Here is a 21,061-nt window from a genome sequence, read left to right on the forward strand (position 1 = left end):
CCTACGACAGTTTGGAGGGCGTTGGAGGCATTGCCACATTGGCCATATGCTTTCCGCGGCTCCTATCTGTCAGAATGTCAGGACGTGGCAGGGGTGCGCTTTTCTGCACCAACAGAGGAGTGGAGTGCAGCACTACAGGAGGGCCTCATTACCAACACACCCCGCAAAAGAGACTCGGGGATGGGCGAGCAGGCATACTGAGCGCTGTGTTTAGAACCAGAGGGTGAGCCATTTAAAAGGCACTCAACCCAACCAAGCGCCCCTCCCTCCCCGTGGCTCCATTATCACAGCAGAAAATGTGACACAGGATTTTTCGAAGTAAATGCTTTAACAAGTAACAAGTAATTAAAGCAAACAAATTGATTCCCCTTAAAATTTTTAATAGAACTTTTGCCTTTGTATCTCCATCTAGCCAAATCCGCCCCTCACCCACAACTCACCTCTTTATCTAGATTGCCATATGGGAATTTATGTTATGGCTCACACTCTCATATGGAACAACTAAACAAAACCAAGGTTGACAGTTATTTGATGATATGTCACAGTGCCTGCTTTTATTGGTAACCAGTGATGCTGCATCACTGGTTTCAAGTGTTTAAAGTGGAACTTGCACTTTGCACCAGTCTAAACGCCTAACTTGTTTTCTTTCTAGGCTGTGCATAGATCATTCTGCACTTAGTAAGGGTCTACAGAGCACAGTGATTCCAGTTGTGCATGGTAATTCACAACAGGAAGTATTAACGTCCCTCACAATTCACTTCCATCCACCATTGCTCCATTTAATATATATTGGGATTCTGCTTTTAGTTAGTCAAGGCAAAAATCTAACTTTTGACCTTGACAATCTGTAATCTATACTGTCTGAATTAGGGTGCATTAGTGGAATTAGGGTGCATTAGTGGCTTCTCACTCAGGTGGTTGAAATGCTCAGTGGAGGGAGGTTCCATTAGAAAACAGGGGAAACTTTAAAAGAGATATTCAATATTACTTTTCAAGGGAGACATTATTGTTCAAAAAGTTATCTCGGCTGGGGGAAAGTCACTGTTCAGTCGACTAATGACTATCAAAGTAGTTCATCTAAATCTCCACTTTATTTTCAAGCTGCTTTGCTTTGCTTTTCTGCAAAATTGCTCTAGCCTTTGAATTGGTTTATTTACAATATGTATTCATGTAGAAAATATCTATTTAAGATGGATGAACTGCTGTGTTCCTTATAGACAAGATAGTTGGTTGGTCAGAAATATAGATACCTCAATGTTAATAAGCCTATATTTTGCATCCAGGAGCAATATTCTGTTATAATAACATCATAATAGGTCATGAGTATATCTATATCTAAAATATTCATGATGTTTAACATTGTCATATAATCATGGAGGGTAAAAATGTATAAATCCTAATATTCTGTACCATTAAGATGTAGAAATTGACCTATAAGATAAAAGATTAAAAAAGACTGATACAAACCAGCTGTTCATCTGTATAATCACATCTAAGCAGGGCTGTATTATAATGTTGTGATTTATCACAGTGTTTAATGATACAGTCATTAGAAACTTTTCAACTACTGTATTGTGTATACAGGGTACTGTAATTCAGTATGCTCTCCACTCTTCCAGAGATGACCACAGGTTCAGGTGGGATCAGTTTGGGATCAAGAGGGTGGGGCTCATTGCAGTGTCACACAACGCCATCCCATGTCCCCTAATTAAATCGCCCAGTTCCATGTAGCGTGGAAGCTAGCGGCTCGGCAGATGTAGCGCCATGTTAAACTTTATGTTGCTTGAAAATGGCTTCCGCTCCAAGTGCATTTGAGACAGAGATGGTTTGACTGTAAAATTATGTGTTTTATGGCACCGTTATCAGGGCGATATTCCTTAAAGATGCAGCGCTGCACACTGTGGCATTCTCCGTCTGGAGAAGGGAGCAAATTGATATGAACAGATCAACAGAGCTATGCCCTTCTGGACGTCCTTGGCACCATACTTGGCCCTGAAATTGATTTCTCTCCATATCTCCTATGCCAAAAAACTCTCATTCAGAGATTTTATACTCCCACTGCTGACACATTTTGTTCAGGTTTGGAGAGGATGTACTGTTGGAATGTCATTCATTTCCTCCCACATTTCTCTCCACACTTTTAAAGTAACCTAATAGTATTGCAGGGTATTGGATAGTGGTATTTGTCAGTTTTGTGTATGTGCATGTACAGGTACATGCATGTGTGAGAGCCCTGTGTGTATGAACTGCCAGGAGCAGAGAGATTGCTTTTGATTTAATGGCTATTGTGCTTGACTTTGTGTGTGTTCCACTGTAGCGACATGTCCTTCACTTGCCTCTGCTGTAGTGGGTAAACTCTCTCAGTCCAACATTATTTCACACACTCACACAAACACACTTATCGTGCCTTGGCTATGCTCCATTAGGTGGGCTGTGTCTTAAACAGAGGGCTGACGTCATCGCTTGGCTAGGGAATATAGGACGGGTTGTATGTATGCGTTTGTGTGTGTCTCTGTTTGTGTGTCTCTGGTCTCTGTTTTATTTTCAATGTCCTTATTGTCTCTCCCAAGGGACACCCCTCCACACACCCTCCGCTCTGTATTTGTGGCCTGCTGAATTCTATTGATCAGCTTGTGAAAGCTTGAATGCCTGAAGAGGAGGACAGAGAGAAAGTATGAGAGAGGGAGGGTGGAGAGTTTGCCCATATGTGTTTTCAATTTATGTGTGTGTATGTTTGTGTGTGGTACTGGTGATCAAATAAGAATAAAAATAAGGATTTGGCTCCATGTCTTTTTGAGGTACAAACTTTAGATCTTGCATTTATTAGTCTCATTGGTGATTTACTAATATTGTTGCTAAGGATGCATAAGCTTGTGTGAGCTGCCTCTATATGTTGCTTTGTTTGTTTGTTCATCTTAAGACCTATATAATAAACTTTGCAGTCAACTACCAAGTTGTAACAAAGGCACATGAGCAAAAGGCAAAAGCAGCAGAGCAAAAGGTCACCTACTCCACTGTTGTCACGGATAACAAATTACAGTTGAATTTTTATAATTTGTGTAATTTTGCTGTGTGTGTGGCTTTTAAAGGTTGAGAAACTGTTAGAAGTGTAAATTTAGCAGTTGGCATGTCCGTGCACAGGGAGGTGTGAATGGAGGTTCCCTCCCATAGATAGGGTTTTTCCATTGGCACTTTTGGCCACACTGACTCAAATCATGCCATGTTGATTTGTGTTTCCATTACCAGTTTAAACCGAGCTGTGCTGAATCACGCCTGGTCATGCCCATCTCCAGAGTCAGACCAAAGCGTCCCCTCCTCCAAGTGGGTTGCGGTGATGTCTCGCTGACTGTGGCCAACCTGTGATGACCCCCCTTCTCCTCCTCAGTGTGTGTTGTGACACTCAACTCATGTCTGTGCTGGAGACCGGAGAGAAAGCGGTTTTTAAAAGCCTCTCTGTGTTCAGCTCTCAGTACTTTTGTAGCTTCTAACTGAATCTCTTCGGTTTGGAGTTTAGTTCCTCTCCTGTGTTTCTGTTTGTGCTTTCAGATATCTGTTTTATTTTACCGTTTCCTGATCACTTTCAGCTGTATCGGAGCCATGTTAAGTTACCGCTGATGAAAACATTTCCTACTGCTGCTGCTTCATATTAAAGGCTTCCCACTGACAAACTAACAGATGACTTTTATTGTGAAGAACTTACAGTAAATTAAATGTGTTTATCTGCCATTTTACAGCCGTGACTTTGACTAGTAGTCACAGCCATGACGTGTACAGCCCACTGCTTTTCAACTCAAGACAAGCGCGTCATCAGCTAAAGATACATCTTCAAGTGGGTAGCCCTGTTGTAATGGAGATGCAAATCCCTGTTGTGCTGGGCTGACACGCTGAGTCAAACCGAGTCAAGCCAAGCCAGCACATATGTATGGAAAAGGCCTAAGAGACAGACTGCTACTGTTCAGACTGTCCCTCAGGGCTGCATCACTATCAACTAAGCTGCTAGTAACTCAACACAATACAATGTTGGTACTATCAACATGGTTGGATCAGTGTTTGTTGCCGTAGGAGGTTGGAATTCCTCCCTTAGATCCAACAATCTCTCTGCTGAAATCTGGCTGAACTCTAAACAACCTTGAGGATATTTTTTTTTTATTTTACATAAAGGATAGAATAAAAATAAAGAAACACCAGCATGAAGACATTGGAAAATCTGTTCTGTTGTCTTGGCATGTTGTGTTGACTTAGTAAGACTTACCTGAATATTTGTTTTAACTCACACACAGTGACTCTTCAGGGAAATGGACAATAGGACTGTCACTTTTTCAGGAAGTCAAATTCGAACAAATTTGAACTAACAAGTAATTTGTTCGAATTAATTCAAACACAACCCATACACCATAATGTGTTGGAGATACAATTTGCTGTCACTGTCATCTGGCATATGGCCAGCAATGTCCATCCAACAGCGGTCAGAGAGATTACTTACCGTTAAGTATAGTCTTTATATTTTCGCGTGTGGTGTCATTAAACTGCACTATGTGTCTTGAGATTGCACTTTGTCAGACAACGTGTAGAGTTGATGTTTCTCTGCTCCTTTGATGCCTCCGCTGCTTCACTTGTGTGGTGGTGAGTTCTCAGATTTGTTGTCGTTGTAGAGTAAGACAGCTGCATTTTACAAAGCTGGCAAAGAGTTTATGTTTGTTGGTAATTTTGCCACCTATGGTGTAGCCTCCAAAATACTTCCACACAGATGCTTCGGTGTCGTGATTATCCGACCAGTATAGCCTAGCTCACTACTGTCCTTCTTCATTTTTATTTATTAGCTTAGTTCACTGATAGGTCAAAGAGCATGCAATAGGTCAAGCTGAACGTGGTTTTATGAATGCCCTCTGCTGGACCGCAAGGCAAACTACTTCAAATGGTCTGTTGCCTTTATAGGCTGTAAATTTGAATAAAAAGTTACAGCCCCATTGGACAACACAGTTTTTGCCATTATTCTATTCTATTCTATTCTATTCTATTCTATTTTATTCTATACTCATACGGACTCAGTGGACATGGGGTATTTTTCTGGCGTTGTTTGAGGCCACTCACCTCGTAAAGGGGGGCAAGGTCAATGCTAATCACTGCTTACATAATGGATTTGCATGATCGTGTGGGTCTTCCATCTTAATGACACCAGTGGAAAATGCCATCTCATACTTTGCTTCAGAATACCCCATCAATGCACAAATTGCATCCTCTGTAGTGATTAAGAAAGCCTTGACACATGGCTAATGTTTTTATCACGCTGTTCAAACCACTGGGTGACCATTTGTGTCTTGTTGATAGGGACATTGACATCCTGGAAGGCACTGTTCCCATCAAGAAAGAGATGCATTATGGGATAAAGGCAATTGCTGAAAATTAATATATGATCAGCATAGAGTTTGCCTAGCTGACAAAGAAATGCTGAAACCAAAATCATGACAGAAAGTTTACCCCTTGTCAGTGCAGAGCCACCTTATCTGCTGTTTATGCTGATGCTTTGATCACACCCTGTAAATATAACATGTAGGCAATGACAATAGTCTTCTGACTTGGCCATCACGCTTGTTATGTGTGACACAGAAACTTCTACTCAGGCTTTTCTAAATTCCCAAAAGGGCACACATTGTTTTTGGTCTCCTTTCTACTTTAAGCTCCAACAAATGGTGAATGAGGCACAAAACAAAGAGTCCTTTGAAGAACAAAGTGAACCTGGCACATACAACGACTGGCTGGAGAAGAATCCTATTGCAAAGATTGCATGCTTTCAAGACAGGGGAGGGAAAAGCATCCCTAACAACAAAATGATATAAATTACCACTGTTATGGTCTATACGGTTCAATTTAATGTGCTTGTAATGATAAATTATTTTGGTTATGAATCTAAAGTGGACCTGAGTGCAGTCGGAGCAGCAGGACTGTTAGAACAATTGCAGCTGTCTCCCAGGGCTGTGGCCATTAGTCAATAAATTAGAAAGTAATTAGTTTCTGCTTCTGTGGCTCTATTTGAAGCGCTTCACACAGGTGTAATGAAAATTTATTGGAGCTGTTGATCCGGAGGAGAAAAGAAAAGTAGAGGATTTGTAGCGTGTGATTGTAATGCAGGATTTCCATCTGCCTCTCTCCTTTTTTGCTTGCAGGGACAGGTAAAGTTAGCCATAATGACCAGTATAGAGAGATTTGGCTTCAGTGTTTGGTGCTTTGTCAACATGTCAATTAGATAGCGGCTATACATATTTTTATATGTGGATACTTAATATGACAGGACTTCTGGTGAGAAGAGCTAAGTGAAAATGGCCAAAATCAACCCCCAGACATTCATCCACCAAACTCTGTTGTCTTATTTGCAGTCATAAAGGGTCCTAAGGGCAAAGTTATGGGCAGATAATTCACATACAACATACAGCATCACATCTAGTGAATTAGCATTAAATTTCAGCAAGGTAATGTTTTCTTCGTTCTAATTTAAAAACGTCTACTGTGCTCACACAAGCCTAAGAGAAAGAGAGCTAGTTCCCTGGACTGTCTGTTTCATTCTGATTCTGTGTGCTTTTTGGCCAGCGGGCATCTTATCACCCTTTGCTCTTCATACAGCGCGCATATTTTTTTCAGTGCCATTTGATGCACAGTCTGTCTTCTTACTCCTACACAAAAAAGGGAGAACGTCAGACTTCAGCCATCAGGTTTACCTAATTGAACAGCTTCACATTTCTCTTTCATGGCATTGTGTGTGGATCAAGGCAGTCACACGAAGCTTTTTGTTGGCAGACAACATCAAGGCTATTTGTTTTGTCTGGTGGAATGTAAGGTCAACAGGAAAGGGAGAACAGAAATTGGAAAACGCTCGCGCAACTGTGATGTCAATGAACGGCATGAAAGACAGACAGAGGGAGGGAGCCAATGTGGCAGCATATGGGTAAAAGAAAAATTAGAGGTGAAAGAGAGATGAAGCGGAGAGAGGAGGCAGTGGGAAGATGAAGAAACAAGCACAGCCGTGAAGTTGTGAAGGCAGCAAGAGAGAGAGGGAGAGAGAGACAGAGGAAGAGCGGGAAGGACGAGGAGTAGAACAGAGACGGGCTGGACGGATGAATCAGGACAATGATGCAGATCGGTCCCAGCTCAGGCTATGGCCAATTAGAATAAAATTAGCTGGACCTTGGCAAAGGCTAGGGCGCACAGTAGGGCAGGAAGAGAGGGGAGGAGAGGTGGGGGAGGGGCAAAGGGGGAGAATATCCCGGTGATTAAAACCAAATGATTAGTGGTGTGTAAGGCAGAGGGCTAGAGAGCTGGGGTCACCTGAGCCTGGAGGGAGAGAGAAGGTCTAATAGTAATGAGACCAACCTTCCCTCTCCTCGTTGGCACCCTCCTCCTCTCACCGTCTCACCACCCCTACCTTTTCTCTTGTTCAGACTCCATTTTTTCCGATAACCATTTTTCTCCATCTCATACTGCTCTTTATTTACACATTTCTCTCTTTTTCTATCAGTGCGCCTTTCCCTGTCTGCGCCTCCTGCCTTCCTTAAGTAAACCCTATTGCTGTCTATTACTGTCTCTTGCCACTGGCCAAACGCACACTAATGCTACTGTTGTGGGAGACAGTGTAGCTTTTTGTGATAAGCAAAGATTTATGAGTGGTTTGTTTATCTTTTTTAATCATGAGTGTAGATCTGCAGATGTACGGTAATAGATGGCTTGAGCTGCAACAAAAACTCTGGCATCTGTGGCAGATTCCCCATGCACCGGTCAGAGCACTCACTACTGTCTAAACCAACAATTGTCTGAAATATAAAGCAGTATTTTGTCCAGTTTCCACAGTTGTATCTCACAGAGTAGACGAGGCCAGATAACATGGATAGTCATAGGAATCCCCAGTGTCTCGGTTCGATTGGGCTTTGAGCTGCCTCCCATGAGTAACTCACAGATCCGGTCTTGTAGGCATCTTCTGTACTATGTGTGCATATGTAATTTTGTTGGTGTATGCAAGTACGTGCTTCTGCATGTGCAAGAATGTAAGCGTGTGTATCTATCAATAATGAGGCCTACCCATTGGCATGTTTAATGGCTAGAAGCATGCTAATGCCCAGAGGCAGCCTCATTGATGCATATACTCTTTAGGCATCAAAGCACAGCCTAGAAGGGTAAAGGTAGTGGGTTGTGTGTGGAGGAGCACTGTTTTTCCTGCTCTCTCTGATGCTTGCTATACTTCCTCAAGCACCGTATTCACCACCACCATCCTCCGCCATCACCTTACTGCCTGCTTTTTAAGTCCAATGTTGGGCAACCTGTTGGAGCCCGACAAACATTTTAAAACCAAACTTCATTTATTCCACCAATCCAGACTTTTTGTTTTACTTTGATGTAGCCCAGATCCTCTTTTTTCTTAGTCTTCACCTTACCCTGTCTTGTTTTTTTTATTTTTTTTGGCTACTGGAGTAGCCGAAAAATTGGACAGCTTCAAATATGTTAAGCTTATACAGTAAGCACCTCAATGTCTCGCCATTCTTTCATGTCTTTCTCAACTTTTTTTTTTCTTTCATGTCTTTCTCAACTTTTTACAAATGAGAAAAGCTTTGCAAGAAAGGACCCCCACCCACCTAGAGGAGCAGCAGAGCAGTTAATCAGCTTCTCCTCGTGACGTCTGCCGTGAATAGGTAGAGATATCATTGTGTCTTTTTCCAGGGAGGCAGCCTGGGTAACACCAATATGGTGCGAATCAACAGGCAATCATGCAGAACATACGAGAGAGAGCTCTGATAGCCTGAGAGAAATCCAGCTCCTAGATACTACTCCATGCCCCAACTTGCCTTAATTACAAACCTTTGCAAGTTTCCCTAAATTAGATTTGCCTTTCTGTGGGCACACTATTTCTGGTAAGTCAGTATTATTTTTGCAAGACACTTTTTTTGCAAGAGCAAAGACCTGATGGTTCCCTTTATCTTAAATGTCCTCTGACTCCCTGCTGCCCTTTTACTTTCCCCTCTTTTTTGCTCTTTCCATTCATCTCTCCATCATACTCTCTGTCTCTCTTGTCTCTTTCAAACTCTCATTTCTCAGTTTATTTTTCCACTCTGCTGTAGCTGAGCAAAATTTCCTCTGCAGAGAGGTAAAGTACAGTAGGCCCATCAGCCCTGGAGGACTAAAGGAGATCAGAAGACATGTCAGAAGTCTGGTGGGTCTTTTCCACACAGATCCAACTCAATAATGTGGTTGAAGCCCATAGAGAAAGAGCAAACACAGCCCTGGGTCCTGACCACGGGTCTGCAGTCATGGGAGACAAAGATGGGCCTGACTGCAGTCAGACAGACAGGCCCGAATAAAGAGATATATCCACAGGGTGGATTGGTTGCTGAGAGAATGTATTTCTGCGTGTGTTCCACTCTACAATGGCAGGAAACACAGGTAGCTACATGCACAGAGGGAGAGAGAGAGGGAGAGATGTGACAAATAGACAGTGTCCTATATGTGACCATTGTTTGAGTTGCCAAATTGCTCTGTTGTTGGCCAGCGTTGTTTGCTACAGGACACCGTGATGAGTTTTTCAGTTTGGAGAACATCGGAGAGAAGGAAAAAGAGAGCAAATAAAGGCCTTCCCTGTTGGCCATCTGTGATGACTTAGCCAAGCCAGGAGACTTATAGCACGGTCTAACACATAAGGCCCGGGGACTTGTATCACTTTGAAACAAGAAAAGGAGAAACAGAGTAAAACTGCCAATGTTTGCTGCAGAGCTCCCTATGTACAGTATTGTACTGTATTACAGTGCCCCAGAATGGCCTCTGGTCGGAGGTGAGCGGTGGCAGTTTCAGCTGGCCGTAGGGACAGTGGACAGGAGGCCTGGTCAAGTAGACGACAGCGAGGGTCACAGGGTCCCTTGGGGAGGAGATATCCCAAAGGGGGTGGGCAGATGGGGTCTGGAATGAGTGTGTTCTCAGACAGGTGGATGGCTGTCACCCTCATTTCGCTTCCGCCAGCAAGCAGGTGGCCTCTCCCTCCTCCTCTTCCCCTCAAGGGTCACCTTCACATGGCACTGCTTCCCCCTGCGTCCCATCCTATCTTATATACTGTATGCACACACACTTATGCTCACACATGGACACACACACATACCAATGGTTCTCATACTGTGTGACTCTCAGTCAACCCCAGCACCTGGGGGCTGGGTGCGTAAACAGTCGCTCTCAAGGTTGAACCCAGGTGTTTCATTTCCATTAAGGCCTTCATCACATTCACAGCCTCCTCCCTCTGACTTTGGTCATAACACAGACGGAATAGTCATTAAATTTCAGATTACCTTTTCTTTGCCTTTGTAGATGTTGAGATGTACAGGGTCTATTTTAGATGTCTGTCTATGAAATAATTATCTCCCAACTCTCTGCCCCTGACATCTTCAAAAGAGGATGTTCCATTGATGATTTTTGCCCTACATCATAGCTTTGCTCTTGCCGCGACTCTAAAACCCAATATAGCGTAATTAAACTAACAAAGTGACATCAATAAAGACAGAAGTGCTCTGTAATTACAGTCTGTGCTAGGACATCATAAGCAGGCAGTGTCATCACCCTAACGAAGGAAATAAATCGATGGCAGACAGACAAAGCCCCGCTTTACGATCCCCCTCTCCTCTGACACACAAAGCCAACCATAAACACGAGTAAGGCGAGAGTTTAATGGCAATCTTAAAGTTGCAGAGGCCACTAGCTTGTCTTTACTGCTCCTGCCCAGGAATACAATGGGTGCCTTGACACTTTCACCACTCCCTTCCTCTCCTTCATTAGTTGTGCTTCTCACTGTTTCTTTCCCTCAGTCTGCCTTTTCCCTTCTCCTTCCCTCCTATATGGTGTCTGGTCTCCTCACCCTCTGGAGACACATGAGTGGCAGGCCTCCCCCTTAATAACTGTGTATTCCAATTCTGACACGGTTGCACAAAACAGACACACATAGACAGACACAAACACACACACACACACACACCCACAAAAAAAAAAAAAAGAAAATATGTTGCAGGATTCAAGATTGGCATTCCCACATTGCCTCTTCCTGCAGAGCGCCATGTGGACAGCGAGGCTAAATGTCAGGGAAAGATATTTAATTCCACGTGCACACACACACATGCATACAGCCGCACTCATAAACCCTACACAGACAAGACACCCCACACTGATAGTGTGTGGAGTGTGAGGCTAAATGTCAAGGGATGATGTAAATTCACATGATTGCTTCCAGAAGTAGTTCATCACGATGCCAACGCCGGCCAGATCAGTGTCTCATTGTCCTCCAAGAATTCTGCTGAGCAGGACAGTGGGGCTCCGGCAGGAACAGCAGACCATGTTTGTGTGTATGTGGGTGGCATGGGGAGGGTCCTCTAAATATATGAAAGCCACTGTCTCTTTCAACCCTGTGTTTCATCAGGGCTGACCCAGTTTCCTGAGAAATACATTGTATAAACTCACTGAGGAGAAATATTCTGTAAGGTACATATATATATTTCTATGTGTCTATACTGTACGTCACAGGCTCCAACTCACACTAGCCCTGGCTATATCAAAGACACGAGAGAGTATAGGGATCAGACTCAGAGACTCAGATCAGAAATAGAGATATGTGCTATGTTTTAGTTTTGTATAACACTCTTCACACATCCAACGTGGTCTCTGGGCAAAAATAGTGGATCTCACTCAGCCTTCTTTCCCCCTACACATCATTTGTTCAAAGCAAACCCTGCTGAATACGACATTTGAAAAAAAATATGAGCAACTGATGAGTTGTAAAGTTGTGTATACTACTAAGTACGTATATGTACCGCATTGATGAATAAAACATAAGTTCCATTCAAGAGCATGTCTCCCTTTGCCAGGCCCTATATGCGGCACAGAGCCAGAAGCAAACTCTTTTCCATGCTGTGGCTGTTGCCTTGACTCCCCACCCACCACCACCACCACCACCACCCCCCCCCCCCCCCCCCCCCCCACCCCTAAATTCTCACTGCCTACTTGCTGAGGTGACTGATGAGCAGACTCACTGGTGTGTCAAATATGGGGGAAATAGTCAATCAGCCAGGCCGGTGTGACAGGCCTGCGTGCTGCTGTAGTTTGGAAATGCTGCTGCAGGAAGTGTGTAAAAGTCATGTTCTGTGCCAGACTGAGGATAAACATTTTATGGTTGTGGAATAGGAGGGTTACACCTCTTCCCTCTCTGGAAGGCATGGCTAGATCCTCATTGTATCTGTGTTTAGTCCACCCCAAGCTGTGTGGGATTTATTACGCTATGCTGCTATCGTGCCAGCCGGGCTTGAGTGTGTCTCTGTCTGTCTGTGTATTTGTGTTTGCGTGTGCTGTGTACCTGAGTATGTTGTTTTTTTTTAAAGAAATAAAAGGAGTAAGGGAAGAAAGGATAGAGAGAATGGTTGTGTGCGGATCATTTATGGAGGAGAGAGTGTTGATGTGATTTAGTGTGTGGGAGCTCCATGGGCCACTGAACTTGGAAAATGAGAAGGCAGAGGTGGCCATGATTAGAGGTGCGCCTTGCTGACTACATTGAGTGTATTCAGATGTGTGTGTACATGCACCATGTAGATGGCTGTGGGAGTCTGTAGCTGGACGGGGGTAGATAAACAAAGCGGGACACACACAGACAGTCTATCATCTTCATTGTCCGGGGTAGAGCCTATCAGTGTTGGTGTGTATAACCAGGAGAAGTAGAGTTGACTTATCCTCTGCTTCGCTCAGTCACACTATGTGTGTTTGTATGTGTGTGAGGGATGTGAGGTCCTGGCCCCAGCTGATGCATCAGAGACGGAGCGGAGTGATCTCAGACATGTGCCAAGGGCCAAGGTCAAGGGTCATCATATACAAATATACCCAGAGAAATAGAGTGTGAGAGAGCACCGGGCCTGGGGGACCACTTGACTAACACTCTCACCCATAACATCATATACTACCCACATCCCTCCTTTCAGTCAGTCTCCCCATACACTCCTATTTTTCCTCAACAAAACATGCCAGAAATAATTTTAAAATGTAGTTGGTGTCAAAACTTTTTTTTTTTTATTGCAAATAGTTAACGAGTGATATTTACTATAAAAATAGCAGTAGATGAGATCAAAAATGCCAGGGCTTCATAAAGGAAAGAAAAACAGTTCAGCTTAATATCTTTTAAACATTACAGTCTTTATGTCATTTAAGTTTTGTATTTGTATTCTCTTTATTTTGACTTACAGACATAATAAAACTATTTAAGCCAGACCCGTCACTTGCATATCTGTTTAGTCTGTGACAAATAATGTCACTTTCAGAAACCCAACTTCCTTATTTATTCAAGATATTTTTTCTTCAGTCACGTAGTTCCATGAGGATTGTCTATATATCCTCCATCCATCCTGAGAGTAACTGCAACAGATCTGTTTACAGTACTGTTTCATGGTCAATGACTGCAGAGTATCCACAGCATCTACAGAAGCAGAATGGTCTACTTTTAATTGTCAACAAGTAAACAAGGTTTTCTTTTGTCTGAATTATTATTTTTTCTTTGTGTCATCAGTGTACAGTAGATTTGCTGAGTGTAGATGCAATTTTCTATGAATGCCCTGCTCCACATTGACACAGTTGTACACATTTGTAGCTGGAAGCTTCCCAATACAACCACATTTTGATCTTTCGGCCAGCTGAGCAGCTATAATCTTTTTTTGTAGAAAGTTGGATCATACTGATAGTCCCACACACTCACTGCTCTCCTGCTGCCATGCTGCAGCTAAAACTCATTTTGATGATCAATAAATTAACTGACTGCAAATTATCCACAGCAAGAATAAAAATACTTCCATTGAATATTTTTTTCTAATTGTCAACAGATAAAAAGGAATAACTAGCATATATATTGCTGTTGTGGAAAAGAAATGCCATCATACTGGCATAACATTCTCATTAACATACAGAGCAGCACAGCCTTTTATGCAAGCAGATAGCTTCCTTTATGTTTCTTTATAATGGACAACGCACAGATGTGAAAAGGATGTCTAAAAATAGAAATGAAAAAATAAAATTCAAAATTCACTTGAGTTTTTTCTTTGACCACTGAATTTACTGGGAAACATAACTGTTTTCGCTCATTCTCCCTTTTATCTCATATCAAGACCACACACAATACAGTAGGCTCCGCTCTGTTGTCGCTCTGTATACTCAACATTCTGGCATGGATAGTGTTTACGGAGGCGAATCACAGTGTGTCAGTATTTGTGTAAAATCCCTACACCACACACAGAGATCAGAGAAGAAAGCAAGTGCTATACCATGAACTTCATCCTGGAATCCAATCCAAGCATTACCGCGGAGGTGGCTTGGTCTCCAATATGTTTAGTGTTACCTCACAATCGTATCAGCTCTGCAATGCAAGCAATGCTTGAAATTCGATTTGATCTGCATGGCCACCATCACTTGACCATGGCTGGTGTCCGTCCTTCTCCCCCCCCTCATTCTCTATCTGTGGCTGAGCTGCTGCTGAGCCCTGGGCTCCAATTAATCCCATGATGCCTGGCTGTGGTTGGTATGGTGACCAGACAGGGCACAGAGAGAGCTGTGATTCCCAGGTGAAAGGTGGGATAGACTTTCTGATTCGCTCCAGCACACAGATAGAGTTACAGCTCAATTTCAACCTCTTGCCCTCACTGGTCTATCCTCATGACTAAAATAGGACCAAGGAATAGGAGAAGGGAGGGGAAGAATAGCTTCTTTTTTTTTCTTTCTCTCTGTTTTCTTTTCTGTCTCACTCACTTTTCTCACTCCTTTTTTTCTCACTCCCTCTTTTCAACCCCACCACACCCGCATCCTTCACTGTGCTGACATTTTAGTGACAGAAGGGACTCTGAGATGGGCTTTATAGCTTGGTCAGCTTGTAAAGCAGCACTTCCAACTCTGTAGTTCTGTTTCACTTTAAAAAGTGGAGTTTTTTTGACCTCACTGGCTCTTTATCCTTCTCTCTTTTCAGTTGTTCCTACTGCTTGTGCTTTGTTCTTTTACCTTTTTTGTGGACAAGGCAGGATTTGTGAATTAATCATAAGTGGTTCAATAGCTGGCCCTAGCTCTGCTCCGTCACTGGGGGATCAATAGGGGAAGGTCAGTGGCACTGTGGTGACTGCTCTGGAGGAGAGACAAGACAAGGGCCATGTCGCTCCATCCATAAGTTCGGTCTGGCATGAAGCATGATGGGAAGGAGACCCTGTCCTTGCCCCATCCTGTCTCTGCCCTGGTCTCTAGAGATACAGGCAACTGCCCTCTTCTCAGGTAGACTTCAAGGTCCCCTTGTCATCCCCATATCATCTTGGATTTTGCCCTTACTTTTTAAAAATCTGTAATATCTTTATTTTAAAGTAGTAGGTGTTTCATACTCATGAAGAAAAGTAATAATTTGCACCTTCATGTAAAACTCTTGCCAGTATAAAGCGGTTCACAATTTCAAGGTTTTACAGTTTGTGCTCCAGCTTTATGATCTAGGTTTTGATTCTCTTTCTTTTGCTTTTCTTCCTCTGATCCATCCTTGCTTTTTATTCCCATACTTGCTTTCACACTTCTATGTTAAAGACCGCCAATGAAAAGTTGATGTTACTTGTTGAACGTGGCATTAAGTAAAGAGAAATAAAAATCTTTGATTCTCTGCTCTGAATAGGGCTTTTGAAAGTACATGACCACATCATTAACTTGGTGGCTAAAATTCTCCTGCTTTCCATTTAAATAAAAAGCAAGGTTTTTGTTACTAATAATGAAAACCTGACCTTTTCTTACTGCAGTCTAGTTTGACTTAGATTTAATTGCATTAGTATTTTCTTACCATGGGAGAACATAAGCTGCTAAAACAGCAACTTTACCCCACGACATAAAATAAGGCTGTATGCAATTCCCTGCTGCTCATGCATTATTGAAAGTACAAAAGCATCCTCTTTATAGAGTTTCATAATAAGGCAGTGCTACAGGACTTAAGTCTACACATGCACGATGCACACAGCATGTAGTTGTCAGCAGGAGCCGGGCTATAGAGAAGCTTCATTCTGATGGCACCTTTATTTACAACGTACTGAGACACACCACGGATGATTTGTGAAGATTAGCAGAGGGGATGTGAGGTATGAATCATCGTCTCTATAGTCACTATTTCCAAGTAAGCATATGCATACTGACTAAAGGCTGAAAATAGCATTCACCACAAATATGATGTGGAAGCCTTTTGAGCAAGCAGTTGAAAGTCATCAACATTTCAGCCCAGTTAAACATATTATACGCACTCACACACACACACACACACACACACACACACACATACAGCAACAGTGTGCATTTCACGAGTGAATAAGAAATGTCTTCACAGCCAAAACCTTACAAGCACTGAAATTCAAATTCCTTGTCACCTAAGCTGTACATCAAAGCTATGATGTGTATGTGTTGACACAGAGAATGGAGTGGTGTAACCAGTGTACGACATTGCTATTTGTAAATAACCTCCCAACCTCATCCGCTGGCACGAGCTGAGAGCTTTAAGTCTGAGAAGTGATGGCAGCCTCCCTGAAATGTGCATGAAACCGGCTTAGCGCTATCAGCGCAGCATCACCGCCAGTCACCAGCCTCCCTCTCTTTCTGCAGGGCTGCTGTGGACCAGATAAGAGCAATGGACATACACCACCCTCCTCCCCTACTGCTTCCATCCGCCTTATGTTGTCCCCCAACAATCCTCCCACCCTCCCACACCAATTCACCCTTATCCTCTTTACAAGGTCTTATAGGGACAGAGACACTGATGTGTAGCTACAACCGTAATTTATATTCTTTGTAAATTGTCTGTGATTTTTTCATTCAGATAAGTGCGGGGGGAACATCTGTTTTGTGCTGGAAGGCAGTGGGCCGGGGCCTGACTTCTGTGGCAATCACTGGCAGTATAGATAGAGAGGAAAGAAGGGAGGCTCACAATCTGTCTCCCTCTCCTGAATTACAACTCCAGGGGCCTAGCTACCCTCTCATCATTACTGTCGTATTTACTTGAACACATTGGGTAAACAAACATTGTTCTCCATCTGTACAGCCTTGGAGATCAGTAGATGATACCATGTTTGGCAAACTTCATCATTCATCTCAATCTATTTCATGGCAATTATTGTGCCTCTCTGTTTTCTCTCTTAATTATCTTTAATACTGTCCAAAGATGACTGTGGCATTTCAGCCTTTCCAGACAGTCAAGAGTAGAAAGAATAGAAGGATGTGATATGATTTAAACCAAACATGTTGCTTAACTTCCAGCTGGCTGACGCACCACAATACCCCTTACTCCCTTACTTACCATGTATAATGAAGCACTCATGGTTGAGGGCTAAGGCCACTCAGGACTAGAGTAGTAAGAACTGTGGGCGTCACAGTGGCCAGACGTTGAGGCCTCATTGGCAGTCAAAGAGGAGCGCGACCTGCGGCGTCTCGACATACGAACACTAGCGGGGGAGTTGGAGGGGTTCAGAGCAGTGCAGACATTGAATCTCAATCCCGGGGCCGTGGCAGATTTACATTTAAAGTAGTTTTAGCAAACGCCCCACTTCCTGATGCATTCTTTCGCAGGGCTGAAGGGAGCAGCTTATCTGCGAGTCATCAGTCGCACGTGATGCGTCCAGATAGGAGCTCCCAAGACAGAGCCCGCACCTTTCTGCTCACACATCCGGCGCAAAGATGATGCGCCATATAATGGAACACCGTCCCTTGAAGTATAATTACATTACATGTGGAAACACCTCTGCTCAGTGTCGACACCTCCGGATGTGTATCAGTTTGCACGCGCACACATGTTTTAACACATGTGACCTATGTTTTACCTGTGATTGACAGAAACAGTAATGACCAGCATCAATGTGTTATTGATGTTCTGTCATTCTTCTCGCTGTTAATGTTATCCCAAGATGAAGCAACAGGGTTACTAGAAACTTGGTGCGTGTGTGTGTGTGTGTGCGTGAGTGCTCAGGGGCATATTTGTTCCTCATATTTATACTTAATAGGGTCAGTGTGTGACACCAAATGCAGGTGTGCATAAGTGTGTATGTGGATGTGTTTAGATGAGTAGTAGGTATAAGTGTGGTTGTTGACACAGTGGGGTAAAGGCTGTGATGGCTGAAGGCTCTGATGGGTAATTGAGAACAGCAGGTGTCGCCTCCCTTCTGAGCCACTTCAGGCCCCAACCAGCTCACCCTCCGATCTTCAAAGCCTCTGCTCTCCTCTCTCCTCTCCACCTTCCTCTCCTCTCCTCTCCTCTCCTCCCCTCTGTCCTCTCCATCTTCCTCTCCTCTCCTCTCCTCTCCATCTTCCTCTCCTCTCTCCTTCTTCCTCTCCTCTCCTCTCCTCTCTTCTCCTCTCCTCTCCTCTCCTACCGGCTGTACTGCCAGTTGAGCTTGCTGGAGAGAAAAACAGCATGTATGGTATTAATCAAACCCAGGGCACCATGGGGAATAGGGCAGAGTGAGGGTGTGGGGGAGGGGGGGCTGGAGCCCAGCTATTACTGCTACACCGGTTCACCAAGACAGAAATATTTCATTCTCTGTAACCCTTTTGACAAGAATACATCCAGCAGCACAGAATTCATACCATCATATACCGGAATGCCAATTAAAATGCTGTATGCTTGTCTTACACTTGAGTACACTTGATACAGTTGAGTAGTTTTGAGTCCGGTAATACAGAAATAGCTTATTTCATGTAATATAAGTAATATATTGAGGACATAATGTGTTAGATTTTTTTTTTTGGTTGGGTATTCTATGAATAGCAAGTTACCAAAAATGTGTATGAACTTATACACTAAGCCTGTTTTTGTTATGCATAATGTTTATTCAATTCAGATCATTTCTAAGTTCCATTACTGTGTTTTCACAGAACATTTTAGTATGATTCACCAGAGCTGTGGAGTCTCCCCACTGATCCCTGTTGGAACAGGAGAATCTCTCACACTCAGAGATTTGTCTTTCTCAGTCTGTCTGTTTTAGCTTCTCTGTCTTTTCTCCTTTAGTGCCTATAGACCTTTAGACAGTAGAGCTGAGCCCGTGAGCCGGTGGGCCAGGGCTCCCCTGCTTTGGCTTTGTTTCCCATGCCGAACACGTCACCAGCCTCATAAACCCCCCACCCTCCCCTGACTTTTTCAAATGAACAAATCTGATTGAGCGAATGCCATTACCTGGGTAAATGAATGATTCCTAAAGGACTGGACAAGGCCTAACACCACCCTGAGGGTAAAGCTTATTATCGCTGCAAACTCCAAAGAGGAGAGAGACGGCTGTGGAGCTTGTGTGCACTTTGTCAGAGGCCTGTATTTCCATATTAATCTGCCACATTTAGGCATCTGAGACAGAGGGCCTCCTGTCACGCTTCTTTGATAACAGAGCAGTTAGCTTTTTCTCCTCATGTATAAATATGTATAATTCTGATAAGATTAATTGAAACGACTAAGTATACAGTGGTAGGAGATGAGTAGGAGGGAGAAGGAGGGAGACAGCGGGAGAGAGAAGAGACACATTATGTTGCCAAAGCATGCATTTTAGACTGGCCTCTGCCTCAGACCTACTCCAGTGTGGGTGCCTAGGCTCTCTCCTCTGGGTCCAAAGTGCCTTGAATTGAAAATAGCATCTACCTAACAGTCCCTCAAAAATAGCTGAGCGAATAAGTTTTTGCGCCGAGCCGATAAATACGGCGTGGAGCCTCTGACACCGAAGCCTCACCCCAATTTCCAGTGCTCTGGAGGAGATCAGATAGCCCTGTGTCATTTGATTTTCTGCCTTATCTCATCCGCGCCCATCTTTTTGTCTCACGCAGGGCTACATTTTAAGAAGCACACACTCCTTGTATCTTTTGAAGGACAAAACCCAGAATGATATCGAAACAAATAATAGGATCACACTGTTATAGAGGGCCGTTCCTGTGTTTGATTGATACCAAGTGCTTACGTAGGCATGTCAAATGAGTGTCCTTCAAGTGACATTTAGGATGCAGATCTGTAGAAGTGCATGTCGAGATTGCGGCAAAGTTCTTAGTTCATAAGAGCCATTTATGATCACGCCTCCACAATGGGTGACATTACGGATGTTGTAAATTAGAACACAATTTACACTTTGTGTATATCCCATACAGCCATTGAGCAGTTCCACTTCTCAAATTGACCAATAAAAATGTCTGTTTAATAGTTGTTTTCTGCAAAGTATGCTGAGTACTAAAAAAGAGAGGGCAGTGAGTGAGGAGAAGACAGCAGGAGAGAGGGAGGTGTGGGAGAGTGGAGGTTAGGGATCCTGAAAGATGAAACAAGAGGGAGAGAGAAAGCAGAAGAGGAGTTGGAGCGAGGGAGGAGACAAAGACAGTCCCTGGTGCACAGCCTGAGTTGACTGACGGCAAGAAGAGGGGGCTGTAGAGAGAGGAAGGCAGGAGGAAAGGGAAGAAGGGAGATCAGCAAGGAGTGAGCACGTCAGTGTGTGAGTGGCGTCTCTCATTAGAAGGTGCTGTCAGGGGCCACAGAGGGGGACTGCAGGGACCCCACCTCCCCCCCACCACTCCTCCCTTTCCACTGGCCCTTGAGATCCGGGCCGAGAAAATGATTGATGAGTGATACCAAGATAAACACGCGCCCTGGCCCCCAAAGGCAGCCCTGCAAAATGATGCATGCAGCGTTATAAATAAACCATATGAAAAAAAACAATAAACAACAAAACAATGCAAAACAAGCTTTGGGTTTTCTTATTTTGGATATTGTTACAGAAGACACAAATCAACCCGGCTTTTGTTCTTTGCTTTGATGAGACTTTTTCTAGTTTAGGGGGGTTTCTAGTTTTATATGCATGTGTCTGTGTGTGTGCGTGTGTGTGTGTATTGTGCTTATGCATGTGAACAGCGAGCACAAGGCTAACAAGGCCCACCAGCTGACTGGATGGTTAAGCCCCCCTCAACAGTTACATTGCCTCCTCAGCAGCTTGGGCAGGCGGCTTTCCCACTCATTCACTATGAGGCACCGAACACCGAGGCAAACCTGTTCTCATTTGGGAGA

The 21,061-nt window shown here is 43.6% G+C and overlaps 1 protein-coding gene across 1 annotated transcript in view; it reads left to right on the top strand.

Moving 5' to 3' along the window:
- camta1a (calmodulin binding transcription activator 1a) overlaps positions 1–21,061 on the top strand; it is a 291,574-nt gene that overhangs the window by 146,319 nt on the left and 124,194 nt on the right. The gene's annotated exons all lie outside the window — the stretch shown is intronic.

This window comes from Thunnus thynnus, chromosome 6 (genome assembly GCF_963924715.1).
Source record: "Thunnus thynnus chromosome 6, fThuThy2.1, whole genome shotgun sequence".
Classification (NCBI taxonomy): Eukaryota; Metazoa; Chordata; class Actinopteri; order Scombriformes; family Scombridae; genus Thunnus; species Thunnus thynnus.